The following is a 24,716-nucleotide window of genomic DNA, read 5'->3' on the forward strand; positions in this document are numbered from 1 at the left end:
GAAGAATGTTCCTTATATTGGTGGTGGCGGTAGGTGGGAAGAATGCTCCTTACATTGGTGGTCAGTGGAAAGAATGCTCCTTACATTGGCGGTGGTGGTCATTGAGAGCAATGCTCCTGACATTGGTGGTGGTCACTGGGAAGAATGTTCCTTATATTGGTGGTGGCGGTAGGTGGGAAGAATGCTCCTTACATTGGTGGTGGTCAGTGGGAAGAATGCTCCTTATATTGATGGTGGTAGGTGGGAAGAATGCTCCTTACATTGGTGGTAAGTGGAAAGAATGGTCCTTACATTGGTGGTGGTCAGTGGGAAGAATGACCCTTACATTGGTAAGAATGTTCCTTACATTGGTGGTGAGTGATTAGAATGTCCCTTACATTGGTGGTCAGTGGGAAGAATGTCCCTTACATTTGTGATGTTCAGTGGGAACAATACTCCTTACATTGGTGGTCAGTGGGAAAAATGCGCCTTACATTGGTGGTGGGCTTAGAGAAGACTGCTCCTTACATTGGTGGTTATCAGTGGGAAGTATGCCCCCCTTGGATGGCCAGAATGACACCTTTGCTGTCAATTTGTGATGGACCTGGAACTATGGAGGCACCATTAGATGTGAGGTCAGTTGGCCACAGCTCACGGAACCCCTAGCAATCTCTGGAGGAACCCCAGTTGAGAATGGCTATAATAAGTCACAAGAACATACCCAAACCCATGTCTCCATTCCAGACTTGCTCCTCTCATCACACATGGACAACCCGGGTGCTGGCTACCACAGCCTGTCTCCACTGCCCATCAAAAATATAAAAAATGTAAGCTGAACTCAAAAACCTATCTCTTCTTTGTAACGTCTCCACGTGAAACCAACAATCCCTGATGTGTTTCACCACTGTTGGCTTGCTCACAGGGATAGGGGAAATCACAGCCACAGCTCCGGGAACCCCTAACCACCTCTGTAGGGACCCTGGTTGAGAATGGCTGTACTAAAGTGTTATAAAATCTGGTAGCATTTCTCTTGGACCAGTAGGTGGCGGTACAACTCCTTTCAATGAGCTGGTTATTTACTAAGACAAAAGCTCTGTTACCTAACTATTATCCTATCTTTTATTTGTGGTTTCTGATGTATTTTTTTGCTACGTTGTACAAAAAAAGCAGAAAATGTATATTCTATAAATATTTGCAGAATTTACAATCTTACCTACACTGCGGGGGTGTCAGACGAGACATTCCTTTATAGTCTGACTTTGAATTATATTTCCATTTTATTGTACATGCTTTTTTACATTTTACCGACACTTCTGTGTGATAACACTTGGGATGGGGGGCTTCCCTTTGGTTTTCCTTGAACCCAGAGCTGTACTACAATAAAACATAGGAAAACTTACACAGAGAGAGAGTGTAAACGTGGGCATATTTGTGTGTCTTGTAGAGGTCCATAGGAAAACCGTAATAAGGCCCCGAAATGTCTTGTCTGAAAAAGAAAGCCCAGCACTAGCGCCTTTTATAAAACAAACACTATCCCTGCAGAATTATGCAGAGAGTAGAAGTGGGCATGTTTGTGTTTCCTGTAAAGGTCCATAGGAAACCCAAGCTCTCTCATCTCCTCCTCCCATGCTCGTCTCCAGGATTTCTCCAGAAGCTCTTCCATCCTCTAGAACAGGGGGTCTTTTTCAAACAAAGGGCCAGTTTACTGTCCTTCAGAATTTAGGAGGGCCGGATTGTGGCAAGTAGGCTTGGAAAATGTCCAGTGCCCAGCATTAGTGAGAAACAAATATGGCCTCGGGGGTTGGTAGTCAGTAGGAGGAGGAGTAAAGACCCTATCAGTAGGAGGAATAGTATCCCATCATTGGTATCAGTGGAAGAAATAGTGCCCTGTTGTTGGTGTCAGTGGGAGGAATAGTGCCTCGTATGAGTGGTAGGAATAGTGTTCTAAGGGCCAGATAAAGGCTAGCAAAGGGCCACAACTGGCCCTCGGGCCTCAGTTTTGAGACCCCTGCTCAAGAACTCGCTACCTCCACCGCTCTGGTGATCCCCTACTCTTGCTACCTTCAGGCAATCCCTGAAAACTCATCTCTTCGGGAAAGCCTATCACGTCTCCAACTAATCTTCTACCACTTCCATCAGCTCATTCCCCACAGTTACAACCTTTTTGTACCACCTGCCCCCACCCTATTAGATTGTAAGCTCTTCTGAGCAGGGCCTTCTTAATCCTCTTTTATTTTACTGTATTTTAACTATATTGTCTCCTTTTTTATATTGTAAAGCGCTGCGTAAACTGTTGACGCTATATAAATCCTGTATAATGATAATAATAAATAAAGCCCTGAAAAATGCATTGCTCATGAAAAAAGAAAGCCCAGCATTAGTGCCTTTATAACACAAAAACTGTCCTCCCTGCTGAATTATGCAGAGAGTAAAAGTGGACATGTTTGTTTCTCCTATAGAGATCCCAAGGAAATCCATAATTAAGCTCTGAAATAAAGTTTTCGAAAAGGAAAGCCCAGCACTAGTGCCTTTTATAAAACAAAAACTATCCCTGCAGAATTACGCAGAGAGTAGAAGTGGGCATGTTTGTGTCTCCTGTAGAGGTCCATAGGAAACCCATAATAAGGCCCTGAAAAATGTATTGCTCATTGAAAAAGAAAGCCCAGCACTAGTGCCTTTACAAAACAAAACCTATCCTCCCTGCAGAATTACGCAGAGAGTAAAAGTGGGCATGTTTGTGTTTCCTATAGAGATACAAAGGAAACCCATAACTAAGCCCTAAAATGAATTGTCTGAAAAGAAAAGCCCAGCACTAGTGCCTTTTATAAAACAAAAATTTTCCTGCAGACTCATGCAGAGTAAAATTGGGCATGTTTGTGTAACCCGTAGAGGTCCACAGAAAACCCATAATAAGGCCCAGAAAAATGTATTAAGCACAGAAAAAGAAAGCCCAGCACTAGTGCCTTTTAAAAAACAAAAAATATTTCTACAGAATTGTGCAGAGTACTTGTTTGTTGCCTATAGAGATCCAAAGGAAACCCATAATTAAGCCCTGAGATGAATTGTCTAGAAAGGAAAGCCCAGCACTAGTGCTTTTTATAAAACACACACTATCTCTGCAGAATTCAGATTTATTTCATGTACATCACAAGGAAGGAGTTGAATTATGTGCATCACTTTTGATCGCCCCCTAGTGTTTAACCCCTTCGCTGCCAGGGTCATTTACACAGTAATCAGTGCATTTTTATAGCACTGATCGCTGTATAAATGACACTGGCCCCAAAATAGCGTCAAAAGGGACCGACGTGTCCGCAATAATGTCACAGTCATGATAAAAATCGCAGATTGCCGCCATCACTAATAAAACAAAAATGAATAGTAAAAATGCCACAAAAATCTCCCTATTTTGTAGAGGCTATAACTTTTGTGAAAACCAATCAATATACGCTTATTTACCAAAAATATGGAGAAGAATACACATCGGCCTAAAATGAGAAAGAAAATAGTTTTTTTTTATATATTTTTTGGGGATATTTATTATAGTAAAAAGTAAAAAAATATTGTATTTTTTTTTTAAATTGTCGGTCTTTTTTTGTTTATAGCGCAAAAAAAATTAAAACCGTAGAGGTGATCAAATACCACCAAAAGAAAGTGCTATTTGTGGGGGAAAAAGGACGTCAATTTTGTTTGGGTACAATGTCTCACGACCGCGCAATTGTCAGCTAAAGCGACGCAGTGCCGAATGACAAAAAATGCTCTGGTCAGGAAGGGGGTAACATTTTCGGGGGCTGAAGTGGTTAAAATGCTACTTTTTTTACTTTTTTTTTTTTCTTTTTTTTTGTGCAAATTCTATTTATTACTTAAAGTATAAGAGGTACAAAACAGAGCCTCTGGGCATACCCCGACTCACAACGCAATGGAGGTTATTTACTAAAGGCAAATCCACTTTGCTCTGCAAGGGCACTTGGAAGTGCAGTCGCTGGAGACCCAAAGAGGACATGCAAGGAAAATAAAAAACAGCATTTTAGCTTGCACATGATTGGATGATAAAATCAGCAGAGCTTCCCCTCATTTCAGATCTACCCCTTAGATTTAGAGCGACTGCACTTCCAAGTGCACTTGTAGTGCAAAGTGGATTTGCCTTTCGTACATAACCCCCATAGTAAGATAAACAGCTAAACTAAGCTAAACATCCCAAAGGGGTGAATGGAATGGAAGTGCTTTAGCTCACGCAGAGTACTATCAATGGGGATGATGAATCAGATCTTCGACACCATCAAAGGTCAATTGTCATAAACATCAACATCACCCTAGGAGGTTAAAGTGGTTGTAAACCCTTATAAACCACTTTGACCTACAGGTAAGCCTAGATTAAGGCTTACCTGTAGGTCCAAGAAATATCTCCTAAACCTACACAGGAGATATTTGCCCGAAGACGGGCACCGCTGTCTACGGCGCATGCGGCGTAGACAGCGGCACGCAGGCGCACTGGGCAAGCCGCAGATCGCGCCGATATGCCGCGAGTGTCAGCTCCCGTGCACATGCGCGTAAGTGACATCATCCCGGCTCCGGCGAATAACAGCACCGGAGCAGGGAGACTCGGAAGTCGCTCCGGGATACATGGCAGCGGCGAAGACGAAGACGGGGGACCGCTTCGGGGGCTTCGTTCTCAGGTAAGTTATTCATAATGAGCTAGTATGCTATGCATACTAGCTCATTATGCCTTTGCCTTACAGGGTGTGTTTTTTATTTTTTTTGCCTTTACTTCCTCTTTTAAGAAGCAGAACATATCTGGACATACAATGCAATGCATCAGTCACATCAACACCATAGAAATGTCCGAAACCAGGTAAGAGCCTGAAAAAGTTTCAAGGTGGGCCATCCGCAGGGCCATCCTGTCCTGAGGTAGTGGTATCTGACTTACTTTTACATTTTAGATACTTGATGCTCCATATTGAAATGAATGGGCTGCCCTACACATGGAAAACACGCACATGCTCTGTCGCACCTGCAGGGTGTAAGCCTTATGCCGTGTACACACGGTTGCATTTTCCGATGGGAAATGTTGGATGTGAGCTTGTTGTTGGAAAGTCCGTCCGTGCGTATGCTCCATCGAACTTTTGCTGTTGGACATTTGCTTTCCGCCAACAAATGTAGGTTCTAAAATCTTCCACGTGTGTACACAAGTCTGTCGCACAAAATTTCTACGCATGCTCGGAATCAAGCAGAAGGAGTCGCACCGGCTATTGAACTTCCTTTTTCTCGGCTCGTCGCACGTCTTGTACGTCACCGCGTTCCCACGTTCGGAATTGTTGGCCGACACGTGTGTGACCACGTGTATGCAAGACAAGTTTGAGCCGACAACCTTCGAACAAAAATCCATGGTTTTGTTGGCAGGAAGTCCGATCATATGTACACTGCATCAGTGGTAGCACAGTGGTGTAGTGGGTGGCACTCTCGCCTAGCAGTAAAAAGAGTCGCTGGTTCGAATCCCAACCACGACACTACCTGCCTGGAGTTTGCATGTTCTCCCTCTGCCTGCATGGGTTTCCTCCGGGTAGCCCAATTTCCTCCCACACTCCAAAGACATACAGGTAGGTTAATTGGCTTCTGTCCAAAATTGGCTCTAGTATATGAATGGGGACCTTGGATTATGGGTTTCTTGAGGGTTGGGATCAATGTGAGTGTGCAATATATAGGGATAGGGACAATTGTAGACACTAACTCAGGTTGAACTGGACTCCTCATCCTGGTCTTGGCTGGTGTGCAGATCTGGAAACCTCAACTGCTGAGACCCCTGGAGTCCCCATATATTTTCAAGCATCAACCAAATACTGAAATATGAGCTGTAGGGGGACTAACACTTTAATACCTCTTCTGTGAGCTAGCTCAAGGAAGTAGGGATCATTCTTAATACCTCCTTCCCTAGGGGGTAACCAGTGGGGCCAACCATTATTGGCCAACCAGGTCCTGGTTGTGAAGAGAGGCATCAGCTAGTTTCACCTTCCCGTTGGAAGGCAGTTAGTTCAATCACAGTCCCCCTTTTTGTTTAGGACTATCAGTGTGTCAGGTACATTGTTGCCAACCTACTGGAGAAATCCATGGAGCTAAAAGCAGTGACAGAACATATTTAATATAAATATATTGTCAGAAATCTCATGACTAAGTTCCATGCTTTAGACCAGGGGTCTCCAAACTGCGGCCCTTTGTTTCATCCACTGATACCAACAACGGGACATAATTCCCCCGCACCCACACCAATGAAGGGACATAATTCCTCAGAATGACACCAATGATGGGGTCCAATGACACCAATAATGGGGTACAATACCTCCCACTGCCACCAATAATGGAGCCCAAGGGCACAATTCCTCCCACTGAGACAAATGATAAACCATTATTTTTTCCTCACTAATGTCGGGCCCTTTTCTACTCCCAATGGCCACAGTCCGACCCCCCTAAAATTTGAAGGACAGTAAACTGGCCCTTTATTTAGAAAGTTTGGAGACCCCTGCTTTAGACCAACTGAATATAATACTGTTGCTAATGTATACACTGTAGGTAGTACGATGTTCCTATTTTACATCTGTTTTTGTGACACAAAAACTTTTCTGATTTAAAAAAATAAAATAAAAATAAAAATACCGCTTCTGAGGTTAGACTCTCGCATATCGTCCTCCTGATGAAGCGGTTATAAGACGCGAAACATGTAGAAGGACCACCAAACTCTTGACTCTAATCTTGGAGCACATTAAGTATCTCCATAACTCTATAGACACCCCTTGATTTTATAGATCGCTCTGTCTTGATTATTGAAACTTATGTTTGTCTCTTTTTATGTGTAAAATAAAATACAAATTTTTATTCATAATTTGTATATTGTCCTATTGGTACTGAGATAGTCCTTCCTCTCATACTCAAGGCATTTTAATATCGGACACCACGGCACTTGGGCTCTCATTTCTTTCTTTTCCTTTGGGATTTACATTTTGTCAGATATGCCTCGGTTCCCACGCCTGCCTCGTTTTGGCGCCCGTCTCGTCTCTGCGGGGCCCCCTGCCGCGGCTCCCGGTTGGGGGGTATCCTGGATGGCTTGCGGCGCCCCGCCACCACCACACCATCATTATATAGAACCCCTAATACCGATATTACATGTGCTTGCTCCTGACGAGTGGCATGTGTCAGGTCACCTTGAGGCGAGGTGACAGATGCACACCGTAGGGATCAGGAGTACACCGCAAGGTTGTGGACCCTACGGCTGACTGCTGCAGACAGCAGACAGATCCCACTGGGGTTAGAGCGTACGATTCCCTGGGGCGCGGAGTCTAAAAGCCAGCAGGTGTAAACCAGAGCCTCTAGTGGTGAGGATGGACTTGGCTGCAACTGGCTCCAGGTCGCGCCCCCCAGGGTCCCCCAGCTCATACCCACAGTAGGCAACAGGAGGATAGGGATAGTGAAGGACAAAGCCAAGGTCGGGGCCACAAGCAGACAGGAATAGTCAGGGACTCGCTAATAGGTCAGGATCACAGGCAAACAGGGATGGTCAAGGACACGCCAAAGTTGGTAACGGAACAACAGAAGAGCACACGGCAGGTAACAGGAAGCTAACACACAATGGTTGATCAGCCGGGTTGGCCTGCAGTGCACAGGTTAATATAGAGCTCTCTGATAGGAGCTAGGGTGGAGCCAAGCCAGAGGATGGATTACAAAAGCAGTCAGGTGAGGGTCGGCTGGTCTCTAGAGATGAACACATGGAGACAGGTAAGTAGACAAACACTATTGCAAAACCATGACAGCATGAAAGCCACGAAACGCGTAGAGCCACTATTTGCCATGTCCGTATATTCTTCTGATTCAGATTTCTTACAATATGACCAATCATTCATCTTCACAGGTTTAGTGAGGCCTTTAGGTCCTGCAGGCAATATTGTTCGATTATGGTTGTATCCAACTCTGATTTGTGGTGAACTAGGGAATTTTATTGAGGTTTCACCTTAAAGAGGAAGTAAACCCTGATGAGTTTACTTCCTCTTTCATTCCCTGCAAAGGCAAAGCATAATGGACTACTATGCATCGCATCGCATAGTAGCCCATTATGTGTCACTTACCTGACACAGGAGCCAGCGAAGTCGCCGCTGTCCCCTGTAGTCCGCCGCATCCATCTTGTTGGTGGGGTCTCGCAGCTCTGCCGCTGTCATTCGGCGAAGCCGCGATGACGTCACTCCCGCGCATGCGCACAGGAGCCGACACACGCAGCAACTCCGTCACCGAGAATGCCCCCCGTAGACAGCGGTGCCCATTTTTGGGCAAATATCTCCTAAACCATATAGGTTTAGGAGATATTGCTTGGACCTACAGGTAAGCCTTAATCTAGGCTTACCTGTAGGTCAAAGTGGTTTGTAAGGGTTTACAACCACTTTAAGTGATTATTGCTCTATTCTTTGTTACTACCTTGTTTATCATTTTACCATTGATATGAACATTACAGTGTATGTTTATATATTTTATTACCCCCCCTTGTGTATTTTATGTATGGTTACAGGTATTTTGTGATTATCACTTGTATGTTCTAGTATCATGTGAATAAAATTCCCTTATGATCACCCAACTACTCTTTTTTTTTTTTTTTTGCAGTCACGTGCTTTTTTTATTTTTTTGGGCTGTAAATCCCCCCTCCCCACCACTTCCTCTCATTGTGGAGATTCGTTTTGGGGGAACTGTCTCCACACCCCAATTTTCAATTCACTAGGATGATGGTACTTCCTTTATAACTCTTCTCCCCCCCCCCCTTTTTGGTACTTCCTTTATAACTCTTCTTTCCCCCCCTTTTTGGTACTTCCTTTATAACTCTTCTTTCCTCCTCCCTTTTTTTTTGGAATTATCATTTTTCGATACTTACTCCCTTTACTTTACTTTAATACCGAGGTTGGCAAGTCATTGCCCCCCCCTTTTGGCGATCGTTTCCTTGTGACTTTTCTCCTGTGACTGTATTTCCGATACATACTAAAAATAAAGTGTAATCATTCAACCTACATCCTAAACAACACATACTGTAACAAGTAGAGCCGTCACCTGAGCGCAACGCACACCGGACCGCGCCACACACTCCATCATAATCTCCATGTCAGCATATGGCCTCCATCTGACAGCTGTTCCACAGATGTGCAATTAGCAAACCTTATGGCCATACTGTTAGCATTACAACACGCATAGAGCGCGCGTTCCCGCGCCTCCCCCCCCCCCCAACCAAATCCACTTTCTTTTTTTTCTTTATTTCTTTTTTTTTTCTTTTTTTTATTTCATCTCGTGGAAGATTTAGAGAAAGTTCGAACTTCCACAAGAACAATATTAATTCAGTTGTGAAGCAGCAGATACTTCAATTAAAAAGGCCTAATGGACAATTGCGGCATAAAACTGATTTTTTTTTTTTTTGTCACACTGAAATCCAACGAGCAGTTTTCAATTAGATTTCTCGTATGTAAGAAGCAGCAATAGCTTTTTTTTTTTTTTCCTTGATGTTAGATGCAAGGGTGGGGGGGGATGAGAGTAGCTTCAGCGTTTCATTACGGAGGAGAAAAAGGCATATATAAAGACGAGTATTTAAATTATGAATTGGGTCAGTATCTGCCAACTAGAAGTAATATCAATTAAGGCCGGCGATGGATCCTTGCACAAGATGTCCTTATATTTAATGACAAAAGTAAGACTGTTAATCTTCCCCCCGCGAACAAAGGGATAATTTAAGGCGGCGAGAAATCAAAGTGTGATGTCACCAAAATAGTCGCTTGCAGCTTTCTCTCTCCTTCTGTTCTTTTCTCTTTTTTTTTCTTCCCCCCCCAACTGCTAATATCATAATTAATAGACTTCAAATTACTTTTTTTTTTTTTTTTGTGGGTTTCAGGCTTTCAAGAGAAGCATTTATTGCTGACATAAAATATAAACTCGGAGAGAGCAGGTCTGGCAGAGGCAGGCTGAGGGGTCGGCGAGGCCCTTGTTCCGCCTTAAAAATAATAATTCAGCCTCGCAGGCTGTGTCTGATAATGCTCAATTAATGCCAGTTCAGGTTCTATAAATCATGTTAATAGTGAGATTGACTGTACATCAGTGGTGCGAGCGCTGAGCCCGTGCCATAAAGGATGGGGGAAAAAAAAAAAGAAAAAGAAGAAAATAACGGGAGGGGAAAAAAATAAAAAATAAAAAATAAAATAGATGGGCGCTCGCAGTGAATGATATAATTCTGCAGGGGGCAGTCACTGGATTATTATGACAGATAAAGGACACGTGGTCTGATGTGATGGAACCCCAGTGCTGGGTGTGTAGTGCCGGTAGAAGGGGGCGCAAAAATCGTAGCACGGAATGGCGTCTGTCTGGAACAAGGCACCTCAAGGCTATCTAAATGGCCTCGGATATAAATATTGGTTTGGAGGGATGCAGTTTTTTACCATTTGTCAGACGTGTCCTTTTGACGTGCGATGGAAAAATCAATATTAGATTAAAGGGAATCTCCATTTTGTTAGACCTACAAGCACTCAAAGCCTCCCACCTTTTTTGTGGAAGGTCTGAGGATTGCAAAAGATGTTTACAATATAAAAACGGAGACGATACAATAAAATACAAGAGGGTTAAGAGGGCCCTGCTCATAGGAGCTAACAATCTAATAGGGTGGGGCAAGTGGTACAAAAAAAAGGTTGTAACTGTTGGGGATGAGCTGATTGAAGGATGTGATGAAAAATTTAGTTGGAGGCGTGATAGGCTTCCCGGAAGAGATGGGTTTTCAAGGATCACCTAAAAGCAGCCAGAGTAGGAGATAGCTGCTGGACAGATTAAGGTAGAGAGTTCCCAAGGATGGGAGAAGCTCTGGATAAATCCTGGGAACGGGCATGGGAGGAGGAGACAAAAGAGGTCTTGAGATGAGCGGAGAAGATGGTTTAAGTAATCTTTGGAGATTGGTGTTGTAGCTCGGGGTAGAGTTGTGAATGGCTTTGTATGTTGCTGTTAGTGTAGCGGAGGCTCCTGAAGAGCACGCGCTATGCGTTTTTCTAAAGTTGAAGTTGCCTAAACTGCAGTTTGGTTTGGGTACAATTATCTAAATTGGACCTCCAGCATCAGTGTGACTGGACTGTGAGATGTTCAGCCTGGCCATAGGGGGCACTATCTCTTCTGGCAGGCATGGAACTATGGTCTAGTCAGGGGCTTACGTTACTCTCTCTCGGAGCCCGCCCAATGGGAGTGGCACTCTCGCTGTGCTTTCTAGGAGAGGGTATTTAGGATGCAGAGGTCACGTGGTTCGGGGGTTCTGTTCCAGAATGATGTGCTGACTTCATGGTCCTGGTCCTCTTGACCAGCCCCTAGGAAGGCTATGGCCTGGGGTGCGGATCCAACCGACTTTAATGTCTCGGGGCTGGCTAGCCTGAGGCAAAGAAACTAAGGAAGGATTCTGAGGTGGTTGAGTGCCGTCTCTGGTTTCGGGAGAGACCCAGTATACTTCCAGCATTCCAGGGGAGGACTCTTCAGAAGAACACCACGTACGGGTTGGTTTTCTTAGCAAGAGCCTGTAAGGGCTGAAGTAACCAAGAGAATCTGGTCTTTGTGGATATCGCCAAGTAGGCTGAGAGATCCAGGTATCCTACAAGTGTTCTACAGCTTGGTTTTCCTACGGGTTCTACAACAACGTCTGTGGCAGAGACATTATTTTGTACATTTCTACAACATCTGTGGCAGAGACTTGTTCCTGAGTAAGCACCATGTTGGCTGCTAGGCCTTGTGAGAGAAGGACTGTCCGACCTGAGTGATTATCCAGTTGCGAATGGCTATTCTCTGGATGCAGTCAAAGTAAGCAAGCTTTTCAACGTTTTTCTGACTTTGACACTAATGCCGCATACACACGATCGGACTATCCGGCAGACTTAGTCCGACAAACGTGGCTAGCAAAGGAGGTCAATGTCACCACCTCCATCGGCGAGATTGACACCTCGCTAGCCCCGTCACCTGGTATGGACTTAAAGGGGAAGCCCTACGCCGAAAAAACGGCGTGGGGTCCCCCCAAAGTCCTGCGCCCCCCACCCCAAAGCACCTTGTCCCCATGTTGATGAGGACAAGGGCTTCTTCCCGACAACCCTGGCTTTTGGTTGTCGGGGTCTGAAGGTGGGGGGCTTATCAGAATCCGGGAGCCCCCTTTAATAAGGGGGCCCCCAGATACCGGCCCCCCACCCTATGTGAATGAGTATTGGGGTACCATGTACCCCTACCAATTCACCTGGTGAAAAAAAGTGTAAAGAAAAAAACACAACACATGTTTTTAAAATAATTTATTGGACAGCTCCAGTGGTCTTCCGTCTTGGGGCGTTTTCTCGCCGGACTCCTCCGCTATCTTCTGCTAGCTCTTTTACTAGGGGATGAGCCGGCTTTCTTCTTCGTCGGCGATGCCACCATCTGGGGGTCTTTTTCCGACTTCAGGTCTTGTCCCCCTCTTCGGTTCTTCTTGCCGGGCCTCCGCTTTCTTCTTCCAGCTCTTTTACTAGCGGTGACCCGGTCTTCTCTTCTTCTCTTCTCTTCTTCTTCCTTGAGATGTTGACTCGACGCTCTCTCTGGCCGCAATGACAGGGATGCATTGTGCGGCAACTTATATAGGGACAAGGGGCGGGGTCAGCGCGTGATGTCACATGGTGACGACGAAGAAGAAAGCTGGGCTCCTCCGCTAGTAAAAGAGCTAGCAGAAGATAGCGGAGGAGTCCGGCGAGAAGACCCCCCAAGACGGAAGACCACCGGAGCTGTCCAATAAATTATTTTAAAAACATGTGTTGTGTTTTTTTCTTTACACTTTTTTTCACCAGGTGAATGGGTAGGGGTACATGGTACCTCAATACTCATTCACGTAGGGTGAGGGGACGGTATCTGAGGGCCCACTAATTAAAGGGGGCTCCCGGATTCCGATAAGCCCCCCACCCGCAGACCCCGACAACCAAAAGCCAGGGTTGTCGGGAAGAAGCCCTTGTCCTCGTCAACATGGGGACAAGGTGCTGTGGGGTGGGGGGCCGCAGGGCCCCCCCTTCCTCAAAGCACCCCCCATGTTGAGGGCACGTGACCTGGTACGGCTCAGGGGGGGGGGGCGCTCGCTCATCCCCACCCCCTTTGCTGACCGGCCGGGCTGCGTGCTCGGATAAGGGTCTGATATGGACCTTGGGGGGGGGGGGAACCCCACGCCGTTTTTTCGGCGTAGGGTTTCTCCATACCAGGTGACGGGGCTAACGAGGTGTCAATCTCGTCGATGGAGGAGGCGACAGCCCCGGCTACCTAGAGCCATGTTCAAAATGAACAGACTTTTCTCCGTGTGTGGGCAAGTCAGTTCATTTCAAAAGTCCGGCGGACTAGCACACAGACGGCCGGACTCGGGAGTCCGGCGGACAATTTTAAGTCAAAACTTCTAAGTTGGAAAGAAAAAGTCTGCCGGAGCCCACACACGGGCGGATTGTCCGGTGGACTCTGGTCCGCCGGACCAAGTCCACTGCATAGTCTGATCGTGTGTACGCGGCATAAAAGTACATGAACTTTCCTTTCCAACCCTCTGATCCCAAGTTGAAAGACTGTTCAATTGTCTGAGTTTTGCAAATAAAATCCATTTAAGTGGATCTATTGTCAGTCTCAAGTTACTGGGCCATCTACCACGGGACATCCCTTAGACGTGCTACAAGGAGAACGGAAGGTAGCGGTAAGCCCAAAAATAACCAGCAGCTCCTTTGGAGGTTAGTGCTACATTGGTATTTTGAAATTGAATTCGCTGGGCAATCAGAAGCCAGTGTAGGGATTGGCGGAGGGAGGAGTGTAGACACTGAGCGGTTGGTAAGGTAGATGAGTCTGGCAGCAGCATTCATAATAGACTGAAGAGGGGATAGCCTGTGGAGAGGTAGGCCTATGAGAAGGGAGTTGCGATAGTCAAGAGGCCAGAGATGGGAGTGAATGAGGAGCTTGGTGGTTTCATTGTTACGGAGGTGGCATCTACAAGCTTTAGACAACGATTTGGATTTGGGGCTAAAAGGACAGGTCAGATGTATATTCAAAAATACATACCTAGAATCAAAAAGTGTCCCGTCCAATAATGTATAATTGTAATGGAAGCATATAAAATCAGAGACTTGTACTATGCGAGAGCAATTTTCTGGTTTTCTGAGTAAGTCTCTGTTTTGACCAGGGGCGGATCCGGGGGGGGGGGGGGTGGGGGCAATGGGGAAATTGCCCCCTCCGAAAATTGAGGGTGACCGCGCGGCCAGTTCCATGGGTTACAGCGCGAGCGGCTCAGTCGGTGAGTGGGCGAGTGAGTGGGGAAGCAGCTTAGCGGCTCAGTGTCTGAGCGGACTGCCGGCCAATCGGGAAGCCAGTGGGCAGGGGAGCAGGGAGATGACATCATCTCTCACTGCCCTGCATCCCTGCAGTTCCGTCCTCACTGTGCGGGAAGCTGTGGGCATCAGAGAGATTACATCATCTTTCTGATGCCTAACTTCACTCTGGGACACAGCAAAGGACCACCTTAGCAGAAAAGTAATGAAAGTGATGAAAATCCGCAGTGTGTGGCAGGCGACGTGGCAAGTAACAATCCGCAATGTGTGGCAGGCGACATGCCAAGTGACAATCCGCAATGTGTGGCAGGCGACGTGGCAAGTGACAATCCGCAATGTGTGGCAGGCGACATGGCAAGTGACAATCCGCAATGTGTGGCAGGCGACGTGGCAAGTGACAATCCGCAATGTGTGGCAGGCGACGTGGCAAGTGACAATCAGTAATGTGTGGCAGGTGATGTGGCAAGTGACAATCAGTAATGTGTGGCAGGCGACGTGGCAAGTGACAATCAGTAATGTGTGGCAGGCGACGTGGCAAGTGACAATCAGTAATGTGTGGCAGGCAACGTGGCAAGTGACAATCCGCCTTTCCTCCCACTTGCTATATATAAATAATGGGGCACTATTCCTCCCACTGACATCAATTGTGGGGGGCGATTCTTCCCACTGGCACCAATGATGGGGCACTATTCCTCCCACTTACTGTACATAAATGTTGGGGCACTATTTCTCCCACTGACACCAATGATGGGGCACTAGTCCTCTCTCTAATAGTAAAGAGAGGGCATAGTTTACTCCCATTGGCCATAGTCCGGCCCCTCTAAAGTCTGAAGGACAGTAAGCTGGCCCTATGTGTAGAAAGTTTGGACACCCCCTAAGTTAGAGCATGCCTCATAGCAGACAGGTCCTACTGGGTTTCCCTATTGGCTCACCCACAGTGCTCTAGGAACCCTTTATCACATACTAAGTTATAAAACAAAGATTATACACATGTATTGAACTGGACTTTCTTTTTTTTTAGCTTTTTTATATATATAAATTGTTTAAATCTCCATTGCATTACTGCTGTAATTTAGTTTAGATAAGGCCAACATATACAGTATTTCCATTATAGGTGTGTCTTTTTCCGGCAGCAAAGTGCCGTGAGCCATAACACTCAATCAATCAACCATCTTTGATTAATTTAAAGGATTAAATAAACATCTTTTCATTTGGAAAATAAGCTGGGGAGTTGTCCTGGGATAGGCAGATAGAAAAGTTTTGTCTCTTTAATGTGTCGGCTCTATAAAACAGGTAAATCCTCGTAAATTGCCGTTCACCTTTTTTAGATGATCTATGCATGAGCAGCTGAGAAGACATTCCAGGCTTGTCACTCACCCCGCTATGAAATACAGAATTAAATAACACGTGTAATAAAGACTATAAGCCGGCTGTCCGCAGACATTATTTGCAGTCTAATGGCTGACAATATTCATAGATTCAGCTGCACTAGCCACAGGCATGACACAACTATAAAGTTTTGTTACTCTGATGGAGCATTTTAAGATTATACTGACAGGGAATTCCAGAAGGGAAGATTGATGTCCTTTGCTACAGTTTTATTTTTCTTTTAGTTAGGACGATATTCTGCCCCCCCCCCCCGTTACAGGAATTGCGCTTTTTGTTTAATTAACGCCTTTAGCGGTGCCTTGAAATCTACCACGTGAGGAGACTGGCATCTGTGAAATGGGTGAAGATTTATATCTCCGTTTGGAAAGAATGGTGTTGTTCCTATTTAAAAGAACACTCCAGTCAGACTTGAAAATGAAGCCTAGAGATAAAGAGGACACTTTTTTTTTTTGTATTCAAGTATTGTTTGTGTAGAACAATCCAGTCGGCTGTTTAAACCCCTCTGATTGCTGGGATCACCTACTGTCTACCTCAGCCAGAGGTCTGTGGAACCCTAGGGTTCCGGGAGAAGCTGCTAGAGGTGCCTTGAGCTGTGGCTGATCAACCTCCAGTCTGATAGGTTCCAGGTCTGATCTTAGTCTAGGTCTGATGGTTCCAGAGCCAATGTCACCTGCAGAGCCAAATGCATGACGCCAATCATTTTTCTGGCTGTAAAAATAGCATTCTGACCACCACTGAAAGGGCATTCTTCTCACTGATCACCAATGTAAGGGACATTCTTCCCACTGATCACCAATGTAAGGTACATTCTTCTCACTGATCACCAATGTAAGGGACATTCTTCTCACTGATCACCAATGTAAGGGACATTCTTCTCACTGATCACCAATGTAAAGGTCATTCTTCTCACTGATCACCAATGTAAGGAACATTCTTCCCACTGATCACCAATGTAAGGAACATTCTTCTCACTGATCACCAATGTAAGGAACATTCTTCCCACTGATCACCAATGTAAGGAACATTCTTCTCACTGATCACCAATGTAAGGAGCATTCTTCCCACTGATCACCAATGTAAGGAACATTCTTCCCACTGATCACCAATGTAAGGAACATTCTTCCCACTGATCACCAATGTAAGGGACATTCTTCCCACTGATCACCAATGTAAGGTACATTCTTCTCACTGATCACCAATGTAAGGGACATTCTTCTCACTGATCACCAATGTAAGGAACATTCTTCTCACTGATCACCAATGTAAGGAACATTCTTCCCACTGATCACCAATGTAAGGGACATTCTTCCCACTGATCACCAATGTAAGGTACATTCTTCTCACTGATCACCAATGTAAGGTACATTCTTCTCACTGATCACCAATGTAAGGGACATTCTTCCCACTGATCACCAATGTAAAGGACATTCTTCCCACTGATCACCAATGTAAGGTACATTCTTCTCACTGATCACCAATGTAAGGGACATTCTTCCCACTGATCACCAATGTAAAGGACATTCTTCCCACTGATCACCAATGTAAGGTACATTCTTCTCACTGATCACCCATGTAAGGGACATTCTTCTCACTGATCACCAATGTAAGGAACATTCTTCCCACTGATCACCAATGTAAGGGACATTCTTCTCACTGATCACCAATGTAAGGGACATTCTTCTCACTGGTCACCAATGTAAGGAACATTCTTCCCACTGATCACCAATGTAAGGAACATTCTTCTCACTGATCACCAATGTAAGGAACATTCTTCTCACTGATCACCAATGTAAGGGACATTCTTCTCACTGATCACCAATGTAAGGGACATTCTTCTCACTGATCACCAATGTAAGGAACATTCTTCTCACTGATCACCAATGTAAGGAACATTCTTCCCACTGATCACCAATGTAAGGAACATTCTTCCCACTGATCACCAATGTAAGGAACATTCTTCCCACTGATCACCAATGTAAATAGCATTCTACCCACTGACGACCAATATTTTTTCCACTGATCACCAATGTAAGGAGCATTCTTTCAACTGACAACCAATGTAAGGGACGTTGTTCCCACTGATAACCATCTAAATGCATTCTTCCTACTCACCATCACTGTAAGGACATTCTGCCCACTGATCCTTTATATAAAGGGCATTCTTCCCACTGACCACCAATGTAAGGACAATCTTCCTACTAACCACAAATGTAAAAGGCATTCGTCCTACTGACCACCAATATAAGGGGAATTGTTGCCATTGACCCACCATCTAAGGGACATTCTTCCCAATGACCACCATTGTAAGGAGCATTTTTCCCGTTGACATCCAATAAAGGGACATTCTTTCCACTGATCACCAATGTAAGGGGAATTCTTTCCATTGACTACAAATGTAAGGAGCATTCCTCCCACTTATCACCAATGTAAGAACCATTCTTCTTACTGACCATCAATGTAAGGAATATTCTTCCCATTGACCACTAATGTAAGGCAAAGCAAGGTCCATAAAGACATAGATGAGCAAGTTTGGGGTGGAGGAACTTGACTGGCCTGCACAGTGTTAAGCCTGATGGAACACCTTTGGGATGAATTACAGTGCAGACTGCGAGCCAGGCCTTCTCGTCCAAAATCAGTGCTTGACCTCACAAATGTGCTTCTGGACAAACATTCCCATAGATTATAGAAGAAGAACCAAGTACAAGCATTCCCATAGACACACTCCTAAACCTTGTGGGCGGCCTTCCCAGAAGAGTTGAAGCTGTTATAGCTGCAAAGGGCGGAGCCAACTCAATATTGAACCCTACGGAACTAAGACTGGGATGCCATTAAAGTTGATGTGCGTGTAAAGGCAGGTGTCCCAATACTTTTGGTACTTTAGTTTATATCTGTATAGCCAAAGGCAATATGATAATGAATACAAAGCCATGCTACTTTTTGTCCTGTTCAGCTTTAAAGCTGGGGGGGGGGAGGGTTTAGAAAACATATTTTTTTCAGGTGTCTCATTAAGAAATGACTAATTTGCATATGAGCATCCTTCTCCGCTCTGGTGTTCTCCATACTCGGAATAGGATTAGGTGACACAGCCACATTAATTGTCTGATTGTCATATGCGGCAATGCTGATATTAATATGTCAGGGTCCCCGGTGAAGACACATTGCCGCATATAGTCTGTGCTTTAATTGCATTTGATTCTGCAGCTCGTCTCTTCTCCGTCTTGTCTATAAAACGGCTCATTCTCGGCATCGGCTGTCTCGTGGCCTAAAATGTCTTTGTATTGCCTTTATTATTCTCTCTAAACTTTCTTTGGTGCCTCCTGTCTCTCATTGTTTCCACTGTGTCATCAAAAACCGGCTCAGCCAGTCTGCCAATTAGCCCTTATCTGTCGGCACATTCATCAGAATCTTGAAGGCTGATCCTGAGTGACGGCACTTTAAAGCCACGTTTGAAATGCAGCTGGGTACCCGAATGCTGACAGAGAGCGTAGCGGAGCGGCTGTGCAAGACAACGTCTACATTTTTACCGCTTTACCCTCTTTTCCTCCATAGAGATCTGAACGCGTGAACGTTGATCTGATCACATCGTTCGGGAGGGGGGTTCATGGCCATTTCATGTCTCTCCGGTTACACGGGTGCAAGTAAAAAAAACAACGTAAGGAACAGAAATGTCATTGGAAATAGTTTTTGTCAAGTGGTGAAAAGTCAACGGGTAATGCTGAATTCCGTATATCGTAATTGCACAGAACAGAAAAAAAATAAAAATAAATTGAGAGGAGACAAGATTTCCAGTATATCAAGCATTTGTAAACGTGACAAGGAGGCTTCACTGCTTCACAAGATTGCTAACTCAATCCTTTACCGGTATTATTTCATCTGCACTTTGCCATTTCTTTTCTCCTTTTGTGGTGTGTCTTTGGGCTTTTGCAGATGTCGGTGCCCTGAGAAGGTTGGCCACCCTACCTGAAGACCTAACTGACCTAAAATCCATCCCGCACCTTCACCTTTCATGCCTTGAGGAGAGTACATAGCCAATGGAGACGCTGTGTAGATCCAAGGTAGAAGGAATGGCCAGCACTTTTGAAGAAACCTTCCAGAGCTTAGTTGAAGTATCAGCACAACCTACCTAGCAAAGAGCGACCACTAATTTTTCTGAGACAATATGGTCCCCTTTCTCACGGTGACAAACTTGGCTGACAGCACAGCACTGCATGGCATTGAAAGATCAGTTGACCTTTGCCAAGGAATAGGTCACATGAGAGAACAGAGTATTTCAGGGTTCCTTTGAAGCAGTGGTCTTCAAACTGCGGCCCGGGGGCCAGATGTGGCCCATTGTTTGTCTTTATCTGGCCCTTGGGGCACTGGTCCATCAACAGACACCAATGATGGGACACTCCTCCTCCCACTGACACCATCAATGGTCCTATTCTTCCCATTGGTACCAACAATGGGCCTTCTTCCTCCCATCATATCCAATGAAGGGGCATTGTTTACGTCTACTGACGTTGGAGAATTTTCTAATCCCAATGGCCACAGTCTGGGCCCCCCAAAGCCTGAAGGACAGTAAACTGGCCCTTTGCTTAGAACATTTGGAGACCCCTGCTTTAAAGAATAGTGAAGATTTAGGACACTTGGAACAACCTTCACCGAGAGCTCAGTTGAAGTAACAACACAACCTACCTAGCAAAAAGCAACCACTAACTTTTCTGAGCCAATGTGCTCCCCTTTCTAAGGTGAAAAACTTGACTGAAGGCAACTGCACTGCACGGCATTGAAAGATCAGGTGACCTTTGCCAAGGAATTGGTCACACAACAGAACATAGGGTAGCACAGTGGTGTAGTGGTTAGCACTCTCACCTAGCAGCAATAGCATTGTTGGTTCAAATCCCAACAATGACACCATCTGCCTGGACTTTGCATGTTCTCTCTGTGCCTGCGTGGGTTTCTTCCCACACTCCAAAGACATGCTGGTAGGTAAATCAGATCCTGTCTCTAAATTGACCTTAGTATGAGTTTTGTAAGCACATCGGGACCCTTTGGGGGTAAAGGACCGTGCTTTATCAAGATGCAACTCAACTCATAGAGTACTTCAGGGTTCCTTTAAAGAATAGTGATGTTTTAGGAAACTTGGAACACTCTTTCTGCTTATGGTCTATCAAGCTTTAAAGCGGTAGTAAACCGCTAGATGTTTTTTGGGGTGTTTTTTTTTTTGTATCCTGCAAGGTAAAGCCATAATGTGCTAGTATGCATCACATACTAGCACACTATGTTAAACTTGCCTTAAAACGAAAAGCCCCTCCAGCGCCGAGCTGTCACCGCTGTAGGCGCTCCCATCTTCCCCCGTCTTCCTTTCCGGGTTCCCGGACTCCGGCTGTGTGACTGGATGGAGCCGCAATGACGTCACTCCCGCACATGTGCCTAGGAACCGCAGTTTGCGGCACAGGGCTCTGAAGGAATGGCCCGGATGGTCGTTCAATCAGAACGCATGCGCCGGTGACATCATCGGCTGCATGTACAGTAAAAATCTCCTAAATGGAGATATTTACACTACCTGTAGGTAAGCCTTACTATAATCTTACCTATAGGTAAAAGTCAGAGATGGGAGTTTACTCCCACTTTAACCACTTGACCTCCGGAAGATTTACCCCCGTTTTTTGCAATACAGCACTGCATTACTTGAACTGACAATTGCACGGTCGTGCAACGCGTTACCCAAATAAAATTGATGTCCTTTTTTCCCCACACATAGACAAAAAAAGACCGACAAATAAAAAAAATAAAAAAAACAATATTTTTTACTTTCTTGCATAAAACATGCCCAATTAAAAAATAAATAAAATACGAATTTCTGCTACATATTTTTGGTAAAACAAAATCACAACAAGCGTAAATGAACTGGTTTGCGCAAAATTATAGCGTCTACAAACTATGGGATATATACTGGAATACGATTTTTTTTCTGTTTTTTTTATACTAGTAATGGTGGCGATTAGTGACTCATAGCGGAATATTTACAAAAATAATTGCATTTCCACGTTCTTTGTACTGTGGGAAACCAGATATAGTGAATGCAGGCTCCTGGGTTTAGTAACACTTTAAAGTAAAAATTCAAGCAAGATGTTCAGCATTTTTTTGTGAAAAGTCCATCCAGGTGCTTGAAAAAAGTGCTCAGTACTCTGAATACCGAAAAAGTGCTTCTTATGCCCCGTACACACGACCGGACTTTTCAACATCAAAAGTCTGACGGAATGATTCCGGCAGACTATTCGATCGTGTGTGGGCTGCAACGGACTTTTGATTCGCAAAAGTCTGACAGACTTTAGAAATGGAACATGCTTCAAATTTTTCCTCCAGAACTCTGCCGGACCCAGAAATCCGCTCGTGTGTGTGCTAGTCTGATGGACTAAAACCGACGCTAGGGCAGCTATTGGCTACTGGCTATGAACTTCCTTATTCTAGTCCAGTCATACGTCATCACGTTCGAATCCGTCGGACTTTGGTGTGATTGTGTGTGGCCAAGTCCGTTCATTCGGAAAGTCCGTCAGAACTCTGTCAGAACTCCGTCAGAACTCCGTCGAAAGTCTGCCGGACTTAAGTCCTGTCGTGTGTACGCAGCATTAGACCAAGAGGCCTCTTACCAGACAGATATGATCTCACAGTAAGGAGATCGATCAGGCTTTGTGTATTCCACCCTAGAGAGCCGACACTCTCACCATCCGCTCTCACAGGAGCTTTGCGACCCCTTCATCCAATTTCCAAGAGCCGTGTCCCCACTGTGGAAGCGTAACACGTGGCCTTTATTCCGCCGTCGTTCTACGGCACAAATATATATCAAAAGTAAAGGAAGAAATTTCATAGCGCTATACTGTAGCGAAATTATTTCATTTAAAAAAAAAAAGGATTGCACTTACAAACATGAAGTGTCAGGCTGTAAAATTGTCCAGCACGTCCGCGATGTCCTCAAGCGTGCCCATGTGTGATAATTTGCTCTGCCCAACGCGTTGCCCCATACAAGGCATCTTCTGGGATTGGAGGCTAACTTGAGATGTTGTGGCTCTCCGTTTGAAGCGGACATGACACCGGAAAGAGAAAAAAAGAGAAAAAAAGAGAACTGCGCTAACCTCAAATGCCCAAAGTGAATGGGGTATGTGTATGTGCCAAACCCACGACACCGGAAAAGGGTTGCATTAGGGCTGCATTCACACCTGAGCGTTTCGTTTTCAGGTAGAAAGTTGGGCGTTTTTAGACGCGTTTTTGGCGCGATTTTTTAAAGGTCAAAAGGTCACCAATGTAAAAAAACAGAAATACGCCTTCAGGCTATAAATCACTCAGATATGAACAGGGGCCATTTGAATGAATGGGATTTTGCTTGCTGGGTGTTTTTTCAGGTGTTTTTTTCTGCCAGTTTACGAGCTGAAAACGCTCAGGTGTGAATGCAGCCTAATGCATGTGAACCCAGAGAAGACATACGCAGCACTTCTGCTTTGCTTCTCCACATAATATTAAAAGAAAAGTATTTTTTTGTTTTTTTTTTAGAATCATACTTACCTAGGTGAATGCAGGATCGGTCCACTCCCGGCTCTAATGCTGAGAAACGAACGATCAAACACCACCAATCATTCAGTTCTCAAAGCTCCCTGAGCAGAGAGCTGGTGACTGTCAGTCATCGCTGTCTGCTCTGCCCCTCCACTGCTCACTGGAGTGCTGGGCTGTGGAGAGGGCGGGAGCAGCCGGCTCAGACTCTCAGCAGCTCGATGAGAGCCTGAGCCGGGTTCCGGTCAAGGAATGTGAGCGAGTCTCAACCATATGGTCACTATCTTTCCAAAGCCTTGACCGGCTCTGTGACGTCAGCCGACAACGGGCTTCAGCCCACTGTCTGCTGAAAACAGGTCACAGGAGCGCAGAACGAACTTCGCTCCGGTAGACCCACAGGAGAAGTACAGCCAAACAAGCAGTGATATGCAGTGATCTACAAAGAGTTCTCCGGCACGGTTCCCATTCACACTAAAGCAAGCTTCACTGACCCACGTGTGAACTGTGCCTCGGACCACCTCTTCCAAGTGGTCCAGGGCACAGTATTATTCCTTGTTCCCCCCCCCCCCCCTCGGCATTGTGCCAGAAACACAAACAAACTGAGCCAAGGGGGTGAACAGTGCCCAGGCATTGTTAAAACTGCCAGTGTTTAGTGTACCGCCCCCTAAAATGCATATACAGCCATCCATAGATCACAGAGAGTAGAAAGGATAGAACCGCAGTCAGGCCAAACGTAGGGAGAAATCAATGGATCTCGAACAATTTAACTATGGTAGCTTCCCCTGCTTAGGAATTTGGCGAGGAGTAGACATGTGCAAAAGGAAAAAATTTGTTTAGTTTCATTTCGTTTTAATTCGTTAATTCATTAATTTCGTTTAGTTATATTCGTTAACTTCCTTAAATTCGTTTTCGGATTTAGTTTTTAGTTTTCTACCGAATTCGAAAAATCTGCCACATTTGAAAATATTTCAACCAAATTCGAAAATATTTCTAACGGATTCGAAATGATTTCAACATGATTCGACATTATTTCAACCGCATTCGAAATGATTTCAACATGATTCGAAATTATTTCAACCGCATTCGAAATTATTTCAACATGATTCGACATTATTTCAACCACATTCGAAATAATTTCAACATGATTCGACATTATTTCAACCGCATTCGAAATGATTTCAACATGATTCGAAATTATTTCAACCGCATTCGAAATTATTTCAACATGATTCGACATTATTTCAACCGCATTCGAAATGATTTCAACATGATTCGAAATTATTTCAACCGCATTCGAAATGATTTCAACATGATTCGACATTATTTCAACCGCATTCGAAATGATTTCAACATGATTCGACATTATTTCAACCGCATTCGAAATGATTTCAACATGATTCGACATTATTTCAACCGCATTCGAAATTATTTCAACATGATTCGAAATTATTTCAACCGCATTCGAAATTATTTCAACATGATTCG

The sequence above is a fragment of the Lithobates pipiens genome, unplaced genomic scaffold (assembly GCF_037356315.1).
Source record: "Lithobates pipiens isolate NorthernLeopardFrog02 unplaced genomic scaffold, aLitPip1_a1.2 Scaffold_28, whole genome shotgun sequence".
NCBI classification, from domain to species: Eukaryota; Metazoa; Chordata; class Amphibia; order Anura; family Ranidae; genus Lithobates; species Lithobates pipiens.